General features: G+C 30.7%; 1 protein-coding gene across 5 annotated transcripts in view; it reads left to right on the forward strand.

The window, feature by feature from the left end:
* Positions 1–17,145, forward strand: part of ush (Zinc finger protein ush) — a 283,360-nt gene that overhangs the window by 253,704 nt on the left and 12,511 nt on the right. The window contains exon 1 of one of the 5 annotated variants that reach the window (XM_088190904.1): positions 8,548–8,620. The exons of the other annotated variants lie outside the window; for them this stretch is intronic. The gene's annotated coding sequence lies outside the window, so the exon portion shown is untranslated. Of the gene's footprint in view, positions 1–8,547; positions 8,621–17,145 lie in introns of those variants that run through there. 5 annotated transcript variants of the gene reach the window in all.

Consider the following 17,145-nt stretch of genomic DNA (forward strand, 5'->3'; position numbering starts at 1 on the left):
AGCGGAATGAGCAAAATGAAATATCAAGGGGGTGCATAAAGCGGGTAGCTCAGATCAATTTCAGATAGTCTCCCGTCGAATTGGTCCATTATATATCTGAGGCGCCTCCCGCGCCCACCCGGTATTCGCCAGACACCCTGCTCCTTCGTCGGTACCTTTCAATCCTCATAATCGGACCCTGGATCCATTCAACATATTCTCCACTACCTACCCTTCTTCCAGAGTTAATCGGAATATATTGTCGGAGTTTGTGAGTGCGATTTATCAACCATTGTGTACATTAACCGTTAGCTAACTTCACACGAGATTGTACACATCCTGATGGAGTTAATTCTGTCGAAATTCAATTTATCATATTTAGGAATATATCTGTATGTTGAATTAATTTGGAATAATACTTGTTATACAAAACATATCGTTGCAAATTATTTTTTTCTAAAAATAAATATTCTTTGTAATATTACATTTTAAATACAACATTGCTGCGGCTGAAGTCTGATAACTCTGTCACGTAGCGTTTTTTTTTCTAAATACGCACTGAATATAAACTACAGAATTATTTCAAATATATTCTAAGCTAAACCCATATCGTTATCACTCAGTCATTAGGCACAAGCTAATTAAAGAGCCATCAATGACTCAATCTCTATCTACTATTTGCGATAAAGCACTCAAAGGTTTTCAAACAACATAAATGCGGCTTACAAGCTTAATCCTTACTAATCTAAATCAATTATGTTTTTGTGTAGCACCACTTTGCTTTAAAATAATCAAAATAAAACTATTTAGAAGGTTCATTTATTAATATTGTTTAATATTATTATTGGAATTCTAACGTTTATCTTTATTAGAAAGAGAGATAATGTTCTTATCGGTATTTTTATCTTACAATCTATCTAAAAGTACACTGCGCTTTATCTTATCTAAAATTTAGCAACTGCATTCTATTGATACCGCTTCTCTGATAAAGCACTCCCCACACGATTCGATTATTTTTCATTGTATACATTGTGACCAGTGTGGTTGGACGTGTCTCTTGTTAAAACAGCGATGGGCAGAAAAGGTACTGTAAAATAATCTCACACACTACACCTGTATTTATTTTTCAACCTTAAGTGAATATCCAAATTCCTCCTTATTATATATGTATTATGTACACTGTTATGATTAAGAAAAACCCTGAACAGGTTTTTTGCACTTATGTTCCTAAACAGAGGTGAATCTGCTTTATTCAATAATTATATATAAATACTGTTATCTATTATTAATACAAACCGCTCGATTATTGTTGTATTTTATATAACAAGCATGTTTAAAGGTTTTCTTTTATTTGAGATATAATTATAAATAAATGTTTGTCATTAATATCTCTCAATGAACAGAACAAAATATATGAAATAATAATAATAAAATTAATTTAGCTAGGCTTAAAACCATAGGTAAAATAATTACTAATTTATTTAAGTCATAATTTATATTATGCTCCTTATTGTTTCTACTGAATAAAATATTATCTATAAATACAATTGAAAATGTATAGGCGACAAAATGCATCCTTGTCCTACTACCCTAGCTAGCACTGCAACGGTGACGGCACGATTTTATTGCTTTTGACGTAGATGTTTGTCTTTTGAGAGGTAATAATTGTTTTTTGCGCTCTCCGAAATTCGGTTTAGATATGCTACACTCGATTCTCACTTATTGTAAGTCGTAATAGTCTTAATATAAACGCTACAAAACTGAGCGTTTTCACTGCGACGGCATATAATTTCACTAGCACCTATCAGTTAAATTATATTTTTACAAGTTAAAATATATTTGAACTTTACTAGTGAAAATATAACTATACTTAAAAAATATATCATCTATACATCATATCTAAATAAATAATTTTAAATATGTAAATGTATGAATTACTAAACATGGAAAGCTTGAAATCATGTAATTTTACTGGCCCCTGCAAGATAAATGATATTTTTACTCTAAAAATATATGTCTACCGATGAAAATATGATTTGATATGATTTCACTGAAATATTATAAAAAAAATTCGGGATAAATTTGAGATAAGGTTCTCAATCGAATATTAGAGTTATTCGCTCGCTTTTTATATGTTTATTAGAATAATTAATCGAATATTTGGAAATTTGCAAACAAAATTTTTGAGTAACTGTGTTTTTTAATATAAACAAGTGACTAGTGCCGCTCCAAAATCTATGGTCTTGATGCGCCTTTACTTTGTTTCAAATGCGAGGCAATGAGGCGCTTCTTCTCAGCAAAAACATACTTTTACGCATTAGAAAAACATTCGTTAATGGAATGTTTATCGGCGTGTCTACACTATGACCGAAATTCGCAGAATTCATTCGTTTAATGAAACAAAATATTGAAAAACTCCACGTTTTATTAACGTTAAAAATTTATCTCAAAAACAGGAATGCTCCGCAAATTTTTGCAAACTTCGTTTTATGATTTTTGTATTTTTTGTTTAATACACAAAGCATATATTTCAATCAGTTCAATAATTCAATCGCGTTAATTTATTTCTAGTTATTTCATTTATATGCAAATCTGCACAAAGCAAACGCTAATATGGATCAGATCTTTATGTATATCAATTTTGTTCAAAACATTATTAGCTATTGTATAGATATACAATAAATTCTATATAAATATGTGTTTTAAATGTTTCATAATTTGTTTCTGAATTAATTCAATTGCAGCTGACGCAATTGCAGTTTCTGAATTAATTCTGACGAATTTAAAAAGATCAAAAAGTGTACAAATAATACATTAAGCATTTTTATTTTGCCACCCCAACTGATCAGTAATTCGCACAGCATTGTGTTATGCATATTTAACAGTATTTAAAAAGTTTAACGATTATAGAAGTAATTAATGGTTAAATAATATAATTATTACTAACCAATAATATTTTTAAATGTTTGAGGTGAATTAAAACTGGGAATTTTGCCAGAAAAATGCATGTCATTTAATTAAATACTATGAATCTTCATGATTTTTTTACCTGAAAAATTCATGCAAATGTTTTAATGTGCGTTTTAATGATCAACAACTTTATAAACAATGGCATTAAGTGTTCAAGAACGTCGGTTAATATAAAATAAAACAAGCGATAGACTTATATGATGAACTCTTTCTTAGTCATCAAATGCATTGAGGTCCATTATGATTATTTTAAAAATAATTAAAAAGGTATAAGTCAATCCCAAATATTTTGTCTATAATATCTTTCCAAATATCTTAATTATTAAATTAGTATCTAGCTGTAGTGAAGCATAAGAAACGAATGTACAACGTAGTTAAATCTTGTAACCAATAAATTCAAAGAGTTGTACGACCTAATCGCATTCGGCGTGTAAAGAATTCGGAAGGCAAACGTATAAACGGAGCTCGTCTGCGAGAGGAAGGTTGACAGCATCTCGCTGGGGATAATGTGACGGTGGTCTCGGATGTGTTGATGGCATCCGCTTGTTGTGGCTGTCAGGGTGAAAGAGAGGGCGCCGGTGGGGGTGCCACCTCCGCGACGGGGTTGAGGCCGAAGGGCACGTCACTCAAGGGGAGCAGAATCTGCCGGGTTAGCGACCACCTGTTTGATACTGCCACTGCTCGGTGCCTGCCTCTGATCCACAGACACACAAAGCACCCGCACGCCAGACAAATTCCGAAACAATGGCTCTTTTCTGGTGCATATGGTACCACATATAATCTGGCGTATTATAGCAATTGTTGATGAAAATCGAAATCAATGTCTTTATGGTTAATGCTTGCGCGCTGATCGATAGATATTATCGTCGCTGCCGGTTGCTGCAGGAAGCTATAAATCCACTCGCCACTGCATACTACCCCATTCCGAACCCATTCCCCTAAAAGTGTGCCACCTTGTCCAAATAACCTCATAAACTTTCGCTCCGCGTTTAAAGGACACTGGTGCGCTAATGATATGAAATATGGGTTTTGCTTGATTTTGATTTTAAAGTTAATTAAAAGGTGAATTATGGAACGTTTAACATTGCTTACTTGGAATGAATTCGGACTGTTATTTTACTGCAAAAGTTTTTAATAATTATGTTCTTTATCTCACTCGACGTAATAGTAATTTTAGACTTTTTATATATTTTTAATTTTAAATATTGCCGTACAGCAGGCATGTCAAACTCGATTTGCACCACAGACCACATAAACTTAATTACAACCTATAAATTAATTCATAGGTTGTAAAACTTATAACTTCTAAAAATACACAATAGACACACCGCCTGGGTCACCTTTTCATCAATCATGGTTAAAAAAATCATGTATTACAGAAACAGTTTGATATTCTGAAATGACGATTTGAGTAGGGAAAATACATTTCATATTGATATTCCTATTTGTTTCGGAGTTATTGCAATTTGAGATGATTTAGAGCATTTCGCCCCAATGTGCTGCTGCGGGCCGTTTGTCAGAGAGCCACAAACCGTTGATTGGCGGGCCGCGTGTTTGTCATGCCTGTTTGACATACAGTAAAAAAATAATATATAATTTTCTAAAAAATATTATTTTACTATTGGGAAATTTGTAATAAAGAGTTAATAAAAATATATGAATCTATGCTAATAATATAAAAAATAGCTCGATTTATGTGTAAACTTATAATTACTCTAAAACTAATTTATTTTGTATAATACTAATTTACTATTTTACATTTATTATACCATATGTCATGTCTGTAAGGTATGTCAGATGGTCTAAACTCTAAATCATTTTAGTCGTTAGGTGTCATCGTATCAACAGTCAAGTAATTCGGTTGACATTTTGTTTGGGTGTCTGTATGTCGTGTATTTATTTATTATTTCGTATTTTATGAATACTATATTAAGGTCGTTATCTATAACGTCATTAGGGAGCGTTGACAATCTAAGGTTAGATTATTACTTAAATATTGACCTGTGAATAAGTCATATTTTCCTTTAGAAGTAAAATAGAAAATTTTGGTTAATTTATACCATTTTTTAACGGCATTAAGTAAACAACTATAACATGATACATAAATATATAATATCTCATTTCAGATTTCATTTCAAATATCATCAATTTGTTCTTAAATTCTTATTGAATATCTAAGTGTATTAATAACAGTATTTTTACATATTTTGTTATGGTATTTATATACTCGGTAATTTATTTCTGTATTTGAGGAAATGATTGCATTTATTTTATTTTATCATATCTAAAAATGTGACATTATAGGGAAAAAAATAAGATTAGATTTATCTTAAATGTGTAGCAAAAATATTTATGTAAAGCTATGATTTATTTACTTATTACAAAAATCGTTTTAAATAGAATATAGATTGTAAAATTTGAAATTAAACTATTATTTATAAGTACACTCAAGACGAAAAGCAGAAGATTCTTTATGCTGTCAAAGTTCATCTCAGTAGCTAAAATATCTTAATACGTAATTAGAATTTGTATTTCATATTGGAATATAATTATTAATTAATGATAGTAGCTCAGCCAATTTGATTAATCTTTAATAGTTTACATTAAATAAGATTAATACATGAGTGGTGTACAATCTTCTTATAGAAACTAACCAATAACATCTGCTTTATTAAATGTAATCGCGCATAAGAAAGTTTTCGTTTATTAATGAATATGTTATACAACAAAGTTTACATATTGTAGTTTACTACGACACAGATTTATAACACATGCATTTGTGAACGAAAAAGAATAAAAAAGGCGAGAACAAACCTTTTAAGACAGTGACGTCATTTCAGATTTTTCCGTGGAAGTTATTTTAATATTTCCAAGATTAATAATATTTTATTAAATAACATGCGATATTCTGGACAAATTCAAGGGGGTAAATGTGTGGAATCCATTTCAAAAGCAGTGAAACGCTCGGTTTATTATTATATACATTATTACCAGTTAAATGATATGCTCACTAGTAAAAATATATATTTATCGGTGAAAATGTATTTCGATATGATTCAGTGGAATGACATATTTGAAAAAATATTTTCGGGATAGATTTGAGACTGTTTTTTTAGATTTTATTTAAGTGATAACTCAAAAATTTCTGGTTTAGAATCAGGGTTATCATTTCATTTTTTAATATTTATATTTCACAGTATTTAATTAAATGACATTTTCTGGCCAAATTCAAATTTACCACCTAACCCCACTCCCCCCAAACGACGTAAGGCAATAATTAAAGCTAAACTTTAAAATTCTATATTTACCTAGATGTCAGCTAGTTTAATTTTATATATTAATTGGTAATAAATGATTATTATGCAAAAAAATTTGATTAGCTTGATTATTAACACGCGATGTTTTTGTAGCCTTGTCTGCATCTGTAGAATCAACCGAGAACCAATTTTGACGTGAAGAGAGAAGCGGCTGTTTTCTCGGTCGATGCTTTTCGTAGCTTTGTTTGGTGAGAGTTTAGATGAGATTTTGTGTGTCTTAAGTCGAGAGTTTTTGACAGAAGTTCCGTATAGTAATTAATCATGTGCGCTTTATTTTCACTTATATACGCTTAGTCGAGATGTGGTATTTTCAACGCTTTAACGTGAAGATTATTAGCATTTTTGTTTATTGCACTTTTAACGCGTATATGGGTCTTTTAATTTTTGCATTTACTACTTTTTGTACAATAAATATATTGACAGCAGATTTAAACACTTATTCAGTCATCTCACGAAATATTTTACAAACAATATACTACTCTTAAGATCGGAAAGTTTTTTCGGAAAAATTTTAATAGTGATGAACAAGTGTCTAGACATATTAATGCCCATTATTTCAAGAGCAGACCTTTGTTATTGCATATTAGGCTCATTGTTACTGACAAGCTATATAATTCATTATGGCTGACTATAATCTAAACATCACAAAATTTATAGAAGGGCGTGTTTGGCGTCAGGGGTGTTTATATGCTTCTAAATAATTTAATGCGTTGTTTATTTCCGTCGTCTTTTTTACAAAAATCGGTGAGACTTAGCAGTACAGTAAGCATATTTTACTTATCGATGCCATACATTATTTTGTAGTTGTAAGGACACTGAACGCTCGTTGTTAACGCATTTGAGGGATGCTTATCTCTGTCACTTTTAAGAGGTTCATGAAAATTATTAGTGTTTATGTTTATTGCGCTTTTAACGCGTATATGCGTATAACTCGTGATCAATGCATTTATTTCATTAAGATCTTTGTAATTTGGCAGTGATCAGTATAAACTAAAGAAGATCAACTTAAATATTTTAAATGTCTTATTTTAACAGTAAATATTTAGATTTATGTATAATATAATTGCTGAAAATATTATGTATTTAAATCACTCTTAGCGATCTCAATTGAAACGTCAGAACAAATCATAACCAATCAAAACAGTCACGCGCATGCGCGAAACCAACTCGCTTGCAATCTTCATCAGATGTCAACATATTTCTATTATTACCAACAAACTTGATTGTAAAAAACCACACACACACATACATGCGCATAACAAAGCGACATAAAATAAAGCTCGTTGTTCGCGCCCACCCGTCCGCTTATCGCCGCGAATAAATCAATATTATCGGCGATAATTTAAATTTGTACGTCGCGCCTTTTTTTGAACAAGCATATTTATTGCGCGTGCGCACTACAATACGTTCCGGTGATCTAACGACACCGTTTTGGAGGTTATGTTTGACAGTGGTGCGATTTATGGGTGCGGTGCGCTCGCCTCCGCGCCCCTTATCGCAATGATCTCGGAAAACGGCGATTTGATTGATTTATCGATAGCGATGGTGCACCGCGGCTTAAAAATTCAATCTATCGCCTTTCGTAAGCAGGCCTCCAAAAAAGCGACATGGTGATTTTTCTCGATCAAAGTCGAGCAAAGCTGACGCAAACATGTTTCGGATATGTCGTAGGCGCTCGAAAAAAAACTACTAAATTCCTATTGGATGTTCCGCAAAGTGCTGATCCTGAGATAGCCAAACTTTTGAGGACTACAATCTAATCCTGAAATTATTTTTATTTCTAAATATTTAAAAACATATGTAATAGTTTTCCTCAATCACTTTAAGTTGGTGATACATATGAATTTCTTAGGAAATGGTTAATAGATCATTACATATATCTAAGAGAGATAAACACTTAAGGAAAACGTTTGTTTGCTTCCGGTTTGCCCTTGATTACGTCTATTATGTTTATATAACTATAAAACAAACTCATTTGCATTTCATTACATCTCCCTTTTAAAACGACACTCTCACATCGACGGTGTATTAATCGTCAGATAAAATTGTTGCTCTAATATCCGTAGTTGGCTCCAACAATTAACGCTGAGCCTTTATTAATTACCGCTTTCAGTACAAGATTTCCATTATCCGCTACGGAAACGATGTAAATGACGCAAATTAATTCGTACAATCAACAGTTGACACACACAATCGAAACGAAAACCACAAAATGATTCACCACGAATGATTCAAGCCATTATCAATGTTTGTGAAGGACTACAGTGCTTCTTTACTGGTCAGTAACAATTGGACGCTGAGAGGAGTGACTGTTTTATTGTGAAAGTGTACTGGGAGTTTGTAGATTATTAGAAGTACGTATTATTCGTAATTTGGAGAATGAAATGGAAGAATTGAATTGTGTATATCGATAACAAACATCCGCCCACCGAACCGTATATCATTAGTCTGTATCGCATTTATCTATACTGTTTTTTTTATTCCACTATTTCTTTGTGTTTCTTGACCATGAGAAAACGTTGCTAAGACATTGGTACTTCCTTAATCGCAATTATATACGGATATGCGAAAATGTCGCGATATCAATTGAGGAAACGTTTAAGCTTAGATCGCTATTGTTGTGGAGTGCTTGGGATTTTGTGGTTAATTAGCTAAAGAAAGTGAATTTTAGTTTATTGAAGAGTTATTCAATTTCACAGTTCAAAATATACAGTAAGTCCTCTACTTTCATGAATGTTTTCGTTTAAGTGAAAAAATCAAATAACACAAGATACTATTATATATACACTCAGGTTTTTTTTGTCATGTAACACGGTGGAACGGCGTTCCGGCACCTTTATTACAGTATTTTTAATGTTTAAACAACATTGAAAATCTGCATACCATTTAATTTCTTTATTTTTACGTAAATATGACGTGAATATTTTCATTTTACTTATTTTTAAATGTAAAAGTTTAACTTCAAGTTTAAAAATGAAAGAAAATTTCAGTTACTTCTCAATCGCGGGTCCCACTAGAAAATGACCAAAACAATAATAGAAACGATGAAAACTGAAGAACATCTAAACCGAATTTTGACCAATAAGAGAGCGCAAAAAATAATTATCACTTCTCAGAAGGCAAAAATTCACGTCAAAAGCAGGAAAATCTTGTCGGCGCCGTCGCAGTGGGAACTTTTGACGTAGATTTTTTACTTCTGAGAAATGATAATTGTTTTTTGCGCTCTCCTATTGACCAAAATTCGATTTAAATATACGTTCACTAATACTCTCATATCAATAAATCTCTTATATCAAATTTTTTTATGCGCTTCATGGCGTAGAAAAACTGCTCTATATTGTATTTAAATGATATTTTTTATAGTAAAATGTTTGACAAAAAGTGAGTTCCGGCACCTTTTTTGTTTTAAAAAAAGCCCTGCATACACCTAATTAGTTTCAAAGTATATGTTAAAATCAAATATATACATACTTATAAAAACAAATCGTAAAACAAATTATTATTCTAGATTAAAAATTGTTCTGAAAATGAGTTCTTTTCTCTGATACTCAAGTTCTGTCAAAGTAGTTTTGCTCATTTCCATTGAAACAAAATCATCTTATTCCAGATTTAGATCTAGTTATTTTGTCATGTCGATTAGTTCGTTAATAACATCGTCAAATTTTTCAGTTTTCATTCCATCCCCGACTAACTGGAGAATGAAGTTTTATTACAAATGTTATTTATTAATCATGAGTATTGAAATTTCATACCAATATTTTTAACAACTTTATTAATTTCACAAACTACAATAGCATTAACGATTTTCTGTTCTGCCTTTATAAATGTGATATAATACATTTAAAATGTATGTATTACACATTGATCTATTGTTGAATAATAGTGGTTGTATTGTATTTAAAGGAAGAAAGGGACGTTATTTTTTTTTTTTTATAAAAGTTACATTTTTTTATATATTTACATCAATTTAAATATGTTTTTCTAAATAATAAATAGCATTTGTAATATCATTGGATCGTGTAATTCTGAAAAAGGAAAGCTCTAAAATATGTAGCATTTTTTGCTCACGTTCTTAATTTGTTTTTATTGTTTTCTTAATAGTTCCACTAAATATTTCTGGAAACATAATATATTAACTATCGTCATTGAATGAATTTGGATTTAAAAAATATTTCAGTGTATCAGTAAAATCTGTTCGTCTTTGTTTTTATGTTTTTTTTAAGAACAATTATCATGTCTTTGCTTAATTCAGATTTAAGCTCAATCAATTAATTGAACGCGAATTTCAATATTATATCAACTGAGCACAAATCAGAATCACTTCAACAGTTAATTTTAAATGTTTTAAAACGTCTATTATTTTTGCCATTTTCACTGAATGACACAGAATTTATTTTTAAATATATTTTTCATTTACCTAAGACTAAACATTTCTGAAATCATTTAGTATATTATAAATAATAATTTACTGACGTATTTTTGTTCATGAATATCATTTTTAGTAGATCTATACTAGATAGACAAAAAAATCAGTTTCAGTGCTAATTATTAAAAACTTTCTTCTTCTTTATAGATATCATAGAGATTTGTATTTAATCCTTTTATTCAGATCATGATTCTTAAAATTGAGCTGTAATATTTTTGTATAGGACTTCAGAAATGGCAAAAGTTGTTTTCTAACGCGTACCATGACGCTTGCACCGTCTGTTAAAATAAATATAACATCCTTACTCAATTAAATACAGCGTTTTTTCAGGCGTTTCTTCTGTATTTTTTTTGTAAGCATCGAACATTTAAAATCTTTACAAAGAGCGACTCGATTTTTCTTGAAAAAAATCCATCCATGTTTACTAATCCTGGAATTTATAGGAATAAAATATTATAATTTAAACCTTCATATCTGTAAGGCATTAGTAACGATGCAGCTATTAAATATTCAATTACAAACGCCTCGTATTTTAATTTAATAAAAAAATAATATTATTAAAATAAACGTTGGTGTAGAAGTAATCGCACTCGAATCACTCCGCGTGGTGTATGTACATTACATTTTTTTTCGAGAACAAGGGACAAGACACAATAAATAAACGAGTTGCGTATGCTTTCGATTCACAAACAGGGCCACGATATAGAAAATTTGGGACCCTCAAAATATATACAAACAAGAGGTCGGCCATCACGCAAATTTATAGCGGCACGACGGCCATATCGCGGCCAATCGCAAATAAATATTGCATATCGAAAACGTATCTAAACTTAATAAATAAAAACGTCGACAATTTCCATTGTTTTTGCATGTATATGTGCGTGTTTTTTTAACTGTATACACAAATATATACAAATATTTGCGGTATTTTTTTTCTTTCGAATTCATAGAATCGAAGAAACATTTGCATGGAAGCGAAAAATATCTAGCTGACAAATATAATACATTGTTTATTTATTGTCTGATAAGTTTGAGAAGAGTGGCACAAAAGGCGCAAAATATATTTTATATATTGTATATCAAACAAAGTGTAATAAATTAACTTATTTATATGCGCGTTTTGATTAACGTGTCATTGATTAATATTGTTTGTTGCTTATAAAAAAAGCTATTAAATTAATAGCACTTTTTCTACAATTATAATCTGATCGTTATATTTATAATTTTACTTCTGTTTAATATTCAAAATGCAACATGAAATTATATTTCTAAGTCGTGACCGACGACCTTTTTATGCGCCTACTTTGCATATTCCAGAAAACGTGTCATTGTTCAATGCATACAGTTTTATAATTGCACATTTGACACGCATTTTTATTGCAATGTCGAAGCTCGATACAGTTTCGCCATTAGCTTTATTATATAGAGTGTATAAATATATTTGCATAAATGCATATTGCACAATTATATAGGACCATAAATGGAAAAATATAGAGGCCGTTTAACTGAACAGTATTATAAATACTGTTATATGAAAACCACAAGCATCCACAAATATCTTAGGATTTTATATCATATATGTACGTATGTATTAGTAGACATTTAAGATAAACATCTCGTGGATTTGTGTGGTTCTTATATTAATTCCAAGCTCTCAAAACCAAAATTTTTCATGTGATATTTATGAATGAGCTTGTAACATTTTTACTGAATTATTGCACTGATAGGTCAGTGGTATTAAGGGCTTATATGGATATTTAATAAAAAGAGCGCGCTTACTACAAAAAATAAAATCTTAATATAAATACAATTAACCAGACTGGTGTGGAGAAACACCAGTAATTCTATTTTTTTAATTGCAACTCATCTAAAATTATGTTTAATATTAAAAAAATCTTCATTAGCAATTAAATAATTATTTTCATACCAGAAAATACTGTAAAAATATTTCACGTAACTATACTAACATACTAATTTCGTGTATTGGAGATTCGCCACACACCCAAACTGTCTGAACTAAGACATCAGTCTTTTTTTCCCAAAAAAAAAAATTGTCATGAAGTAATAAAACCTTCACAATCACCAAAATTTTATTTTAAACGTTTATCTTATTTTAGACCGACAACGGAACTTTGGCGCAAATTAAAAAAGGCGAGCGGAAATAGCCCGGGTTATAAAATCACTTAAGGGACAAATTTTAATAAAAAATACTATTAACCATTGGGTGCGGTTGCTTGGATCTCCCTATCCGTATCCGTTTTGAGCACGGACAGCGGACAGACAAATCTGTGTCTTTTCTCACCGCACACGATCGGATTTGTTCGCCAGGCACCCACGACGAATTGTTAATTTTTGCATATCTTGCATTAAAGCCTCGAATATTTTATGCTAATTGAATTTTGAAAATGGCTGATAGGTGTTAGAAGTTTATATATTTGAACGAAAACTATATTTTGTATAGTATTATTTTTTGGTTTCATTGCAAAAACGACATTTATTTCGGGATAATAAGCTATTATAATATGTATTACTTTAAGCTATTAAGTACTGTAATAATAACAACAAGCTAATAAAATATGTTATATTACTTATATGTTCAATATATTGCAAGTTTCTCATTGTATATTTTTTTATTAAATATTATAAAAATAAAGTTGCATAGCACACAAACTTCGTGTGCATTATTTTTTTTCCATCAAACGTATTAGCTTCGCACTGTTTAGTACTTTAAAGCGGCCTATATACCATAAGTGCAAATACTTCATGTGTTCCAATCCACGTTTATTAAAGTAAAATAAGGAAAAATTTGCATTACAATCACCCAGAAGAATCTATGCAAAAATACGATTTACGATGCGATCGCGTTTTTTTAGCTCAACCCCCGAGCACACGTTACACCTATGCAAAAAAAGCCTTTATATAAACGTTTAGTGCTAATGCAATTCAAGCACCCTTTCCTTGTATATATGACTTGGAAAAAGAAAATATTTATTCATATAAAAGAATACCTTGCAATCTGTATTTTTCATTTACTCTATTTAACAATCGTCCTTTATTGGATTTGCACTATCAAATATATTATGTCTTTATAAGTATGCTATATATATTTTCAATTAAAATGATGTGTTCCGTACATAATAAATTATATTTGATTGGAAGTATGCATGCATGTAGAGGACGGATGCATGTTCGTTGCATTATTACGTCCGACTACTGTGCATTATGCCATATCAACACATCGTTGACTTCATTCACGGTTCGAATCTGCATAGATAACAGGCGTCGTTCTACACATCCTCGATAAATATACCTTAACGGACACGAGTGCAATTTTGCATTAAGTCTACCTGCGGAGACCATCGATTTAATTGTGTCGCCGTAAGCTCGTGTTGTATGTGGTAGCATGCTTTAATTTAATCTTAAAATTAACACAATATAAACAGTTTTGTTAAATAACATTTATTAATCAAATGGCAAAATATTCATTAAAACTGTACCAAAAATAAGTTGTGAAGCTATGAGCTCCATGGTTTTATGAACTCTCAGAGAAGCAGATGATTTTAATGTAATATGCAACAAAACATATAGAGTAGAAAAAAAACATTTTTAATAACCTTTAATTTAGTATTTTTAAGATCAATTAATTATATTATTTGCTGGCTTAGAGCTCTAAAGATAATAATTTTTTTTAATAAAAATCGAAAACAGGCAATTATTTTAAAATGTCATGATTTGTTTATAACGTCACCAAAACTGGACAGGTATAATGTTTATTATAGACGTCATAGATACTGCTATTACTATACCAAACAAAATTTATGTCAAACACCCAGTTTCAGTCGGAAAAACACACACACATGCCAACATGCCAGCGAAAAGAAAAGAGTTAAACACAGTGTTAGATGAATGTCGTGCGTCACGATCAGGATGGGCATTTGCATATCTCGAGGGCCGCAACCGCCGACCGCTTTTTATGACGGTCTACTCAAGGGGTGGAGAAGGGGGTAGAAGGGAAAAATAGGTAACGCCACACAACCGATTGGGAAACTCTGAACTGTGTGATTCACTTTTCCAGCAAGGCGCCGGTGTTTGAATTTTTCACACCTCGGATCTGGTCAGTTATGCGGGGTCTGTCTATCTCTTCCACTGGTCTTCTTGACAAATTGCTCTTGTACGAAGGCAGACAAGCATCGCTCGTCAGGATTGACAGGTATCGTCCATTAGCATCCGAGGCACATGATTGTGTCAGATTCCGGCCGAATGTGTTCTATACGGTCAGATCGTAATCTGACGGTGTTTTTTTTTCACCACGCTGGTCTATTTATCCAAGTCCAAGAACGGATAAATATATACATATATAATACAAACACGCTGCGTTCGCTCGTATACAATGTATATAACCTCTTAATAAGTACGACTTGAACTGTTGACCGGTGTTTGTTTGTCCACGCTGTGCGCGCCGAGAATTTATTTTTACGTTTTTTTCTTCGAATATATTTTGAAGTTAGAATAGCCTCTTGCGCAAAGTATCATCAATAAGTCGAATCCTGAAATTTTCGCTAAAGTAGTAAAGGTCAATATGTCAGATATTGGCAACAAAGAGGTTATAACTTGTCACAAAGAGGTAATTTGCTGTGTAAATATTATAATTATTGCTTGATATGAATCTCTAAAACTCCCTGTTACAAATAAAAAATAACCTTACTGCTTCCGTATGAATAATAAAATTAGTTCAAAAATAAAATCCGAATGGCATAGACGTATTTAGTTTTAAATTGTTTACTTTAAAATCAGACAAAGTAGTAGTTGTAATTTAATTAAAAAGTATTTTAAGATTCTAAGTCAAGAATATATTAACTGACATTTTTAACAAAAAAACAAGTTATAATAATTTACTTGCATTGCTCTAAAACGCAATAAATATTTTTTGATATTTGGTTTTGTAAAAATAAATGTGGAGGAGCAAAATAATTGTACATATTAGTAAATATGGTAAAAAATTATCTAAAACATAAATTTGTTAATGTTAAATTTTATTTACAAATATAGTAAAAATATTTGAGGTTATATTCATGCATTCCTTTTATGAAAGTATCGTTAATAATTTTTAATTACATATATATATATATATATATATATATATATATATATATATATATATATATATATATATATATATATATATATATATATATATATATATATAGTCTTTTCAATTTAAATAACTGTGCAAATATAATTAGTGTCTTTTCTTGAAAATGTACCAAATCGAGAATCCTCATTTCTCGTCAGTTTTCATAGACTATTTTTATTTAAAATTAAATTTGTATTATTATTTTCATATGTTTTACAATCGCTGCATACTTGTTCGACCGCCTCATAAGAAAGATTGGGTCCGTGCCAGATGCTTGAAAATATGCATGTTTTCTGAAATCGTAGAGTCCAAAATATTTTAATGGAAAAAAAATGTTAACGATTTTTTGACTACTTTAATTTGCCTTATCCTTGCTTTGGTATTCAAAGAATTACATTAATAATCATATAATAAAAATCCGCAGATTGCAAAAATGTATGGGAGCTTTCCACTGAATTACATCATAAAATTTGCCTGTCGGTGAACTTAAATCTTGTTTTTTTGAGAATCCAAAAAGGTATTGTTTATCTTTATCTTGTTCAAATATGAAAAATGTAAAGTAACAACAGCTGTTATTGAAAATATTCTCTATAGTTCGAATATAAATACAGGAGCCAGAAATTCGTAATCAATTGAATTAAATCGGTCCATTGTAGTCCATTAAAACAATGATCCTATTAAAGTTTGTTCTCTTCGCCGATCACCCATCAATAATATAAAATATAAACAATAATATACTGTATTATTTTAATCACATATATTTTTTATTTATCCAAATTTATTGAAAATTCTCATTTCTCGAGAAATTAAAAATCATAATCATAATCAATGTATATATTTATTTATTAATATTTTGGAATTGAACTGAAAGTACCATAATTTCTGTGATATTAAATAGAAAATATTTATAAAATTATATTTTTATTTCCCAGACCATTACTCGCCTATTATAGACATACTACCAGTGGCACACACACAAACACACATCGACACCAATCTCTGACGGAGATAAGCATATAATTATGATCGTTATCGCTTCTCTGCTGGCGTACTATTTTCCAAATAAACCATTGTCGGGCTGTCAATCAAATCGGTTGTAAATTTACATACAGCCAGGAGCCTGTTATTACGTACTTTTTCATGTAAATTTAATCGCGAGCGTTACCATTATTTTTTACCACCACATATGTGTGTACATATGTACACACAATCGTCGCCATTACGCTTTTTTGTGTGTCAAAAGTTTCCAAATCGCCCGATAGCGATCTGTCACGATCGCCGGCGATATGTAGTACCAATGAATAAATTATGAAAATGCG

This window comes from Plectrocnemia conspersa, unplaced genomic scaffold (genome assembly GCF_051122295.1).
Source record: "Plectrocnemia conspersa isolate PC_06_02 unplaced genomic scaffold, ASM5112229v1 ptg000001l, whole genome shotgun sequence".
Lineage (NCBI taxonomy): Eukaryota > Metazoa > Arthropoda > Insecta > Trichoptera > Polycentropodidae > Plectrocnemia > Plectrocnemia conspersa.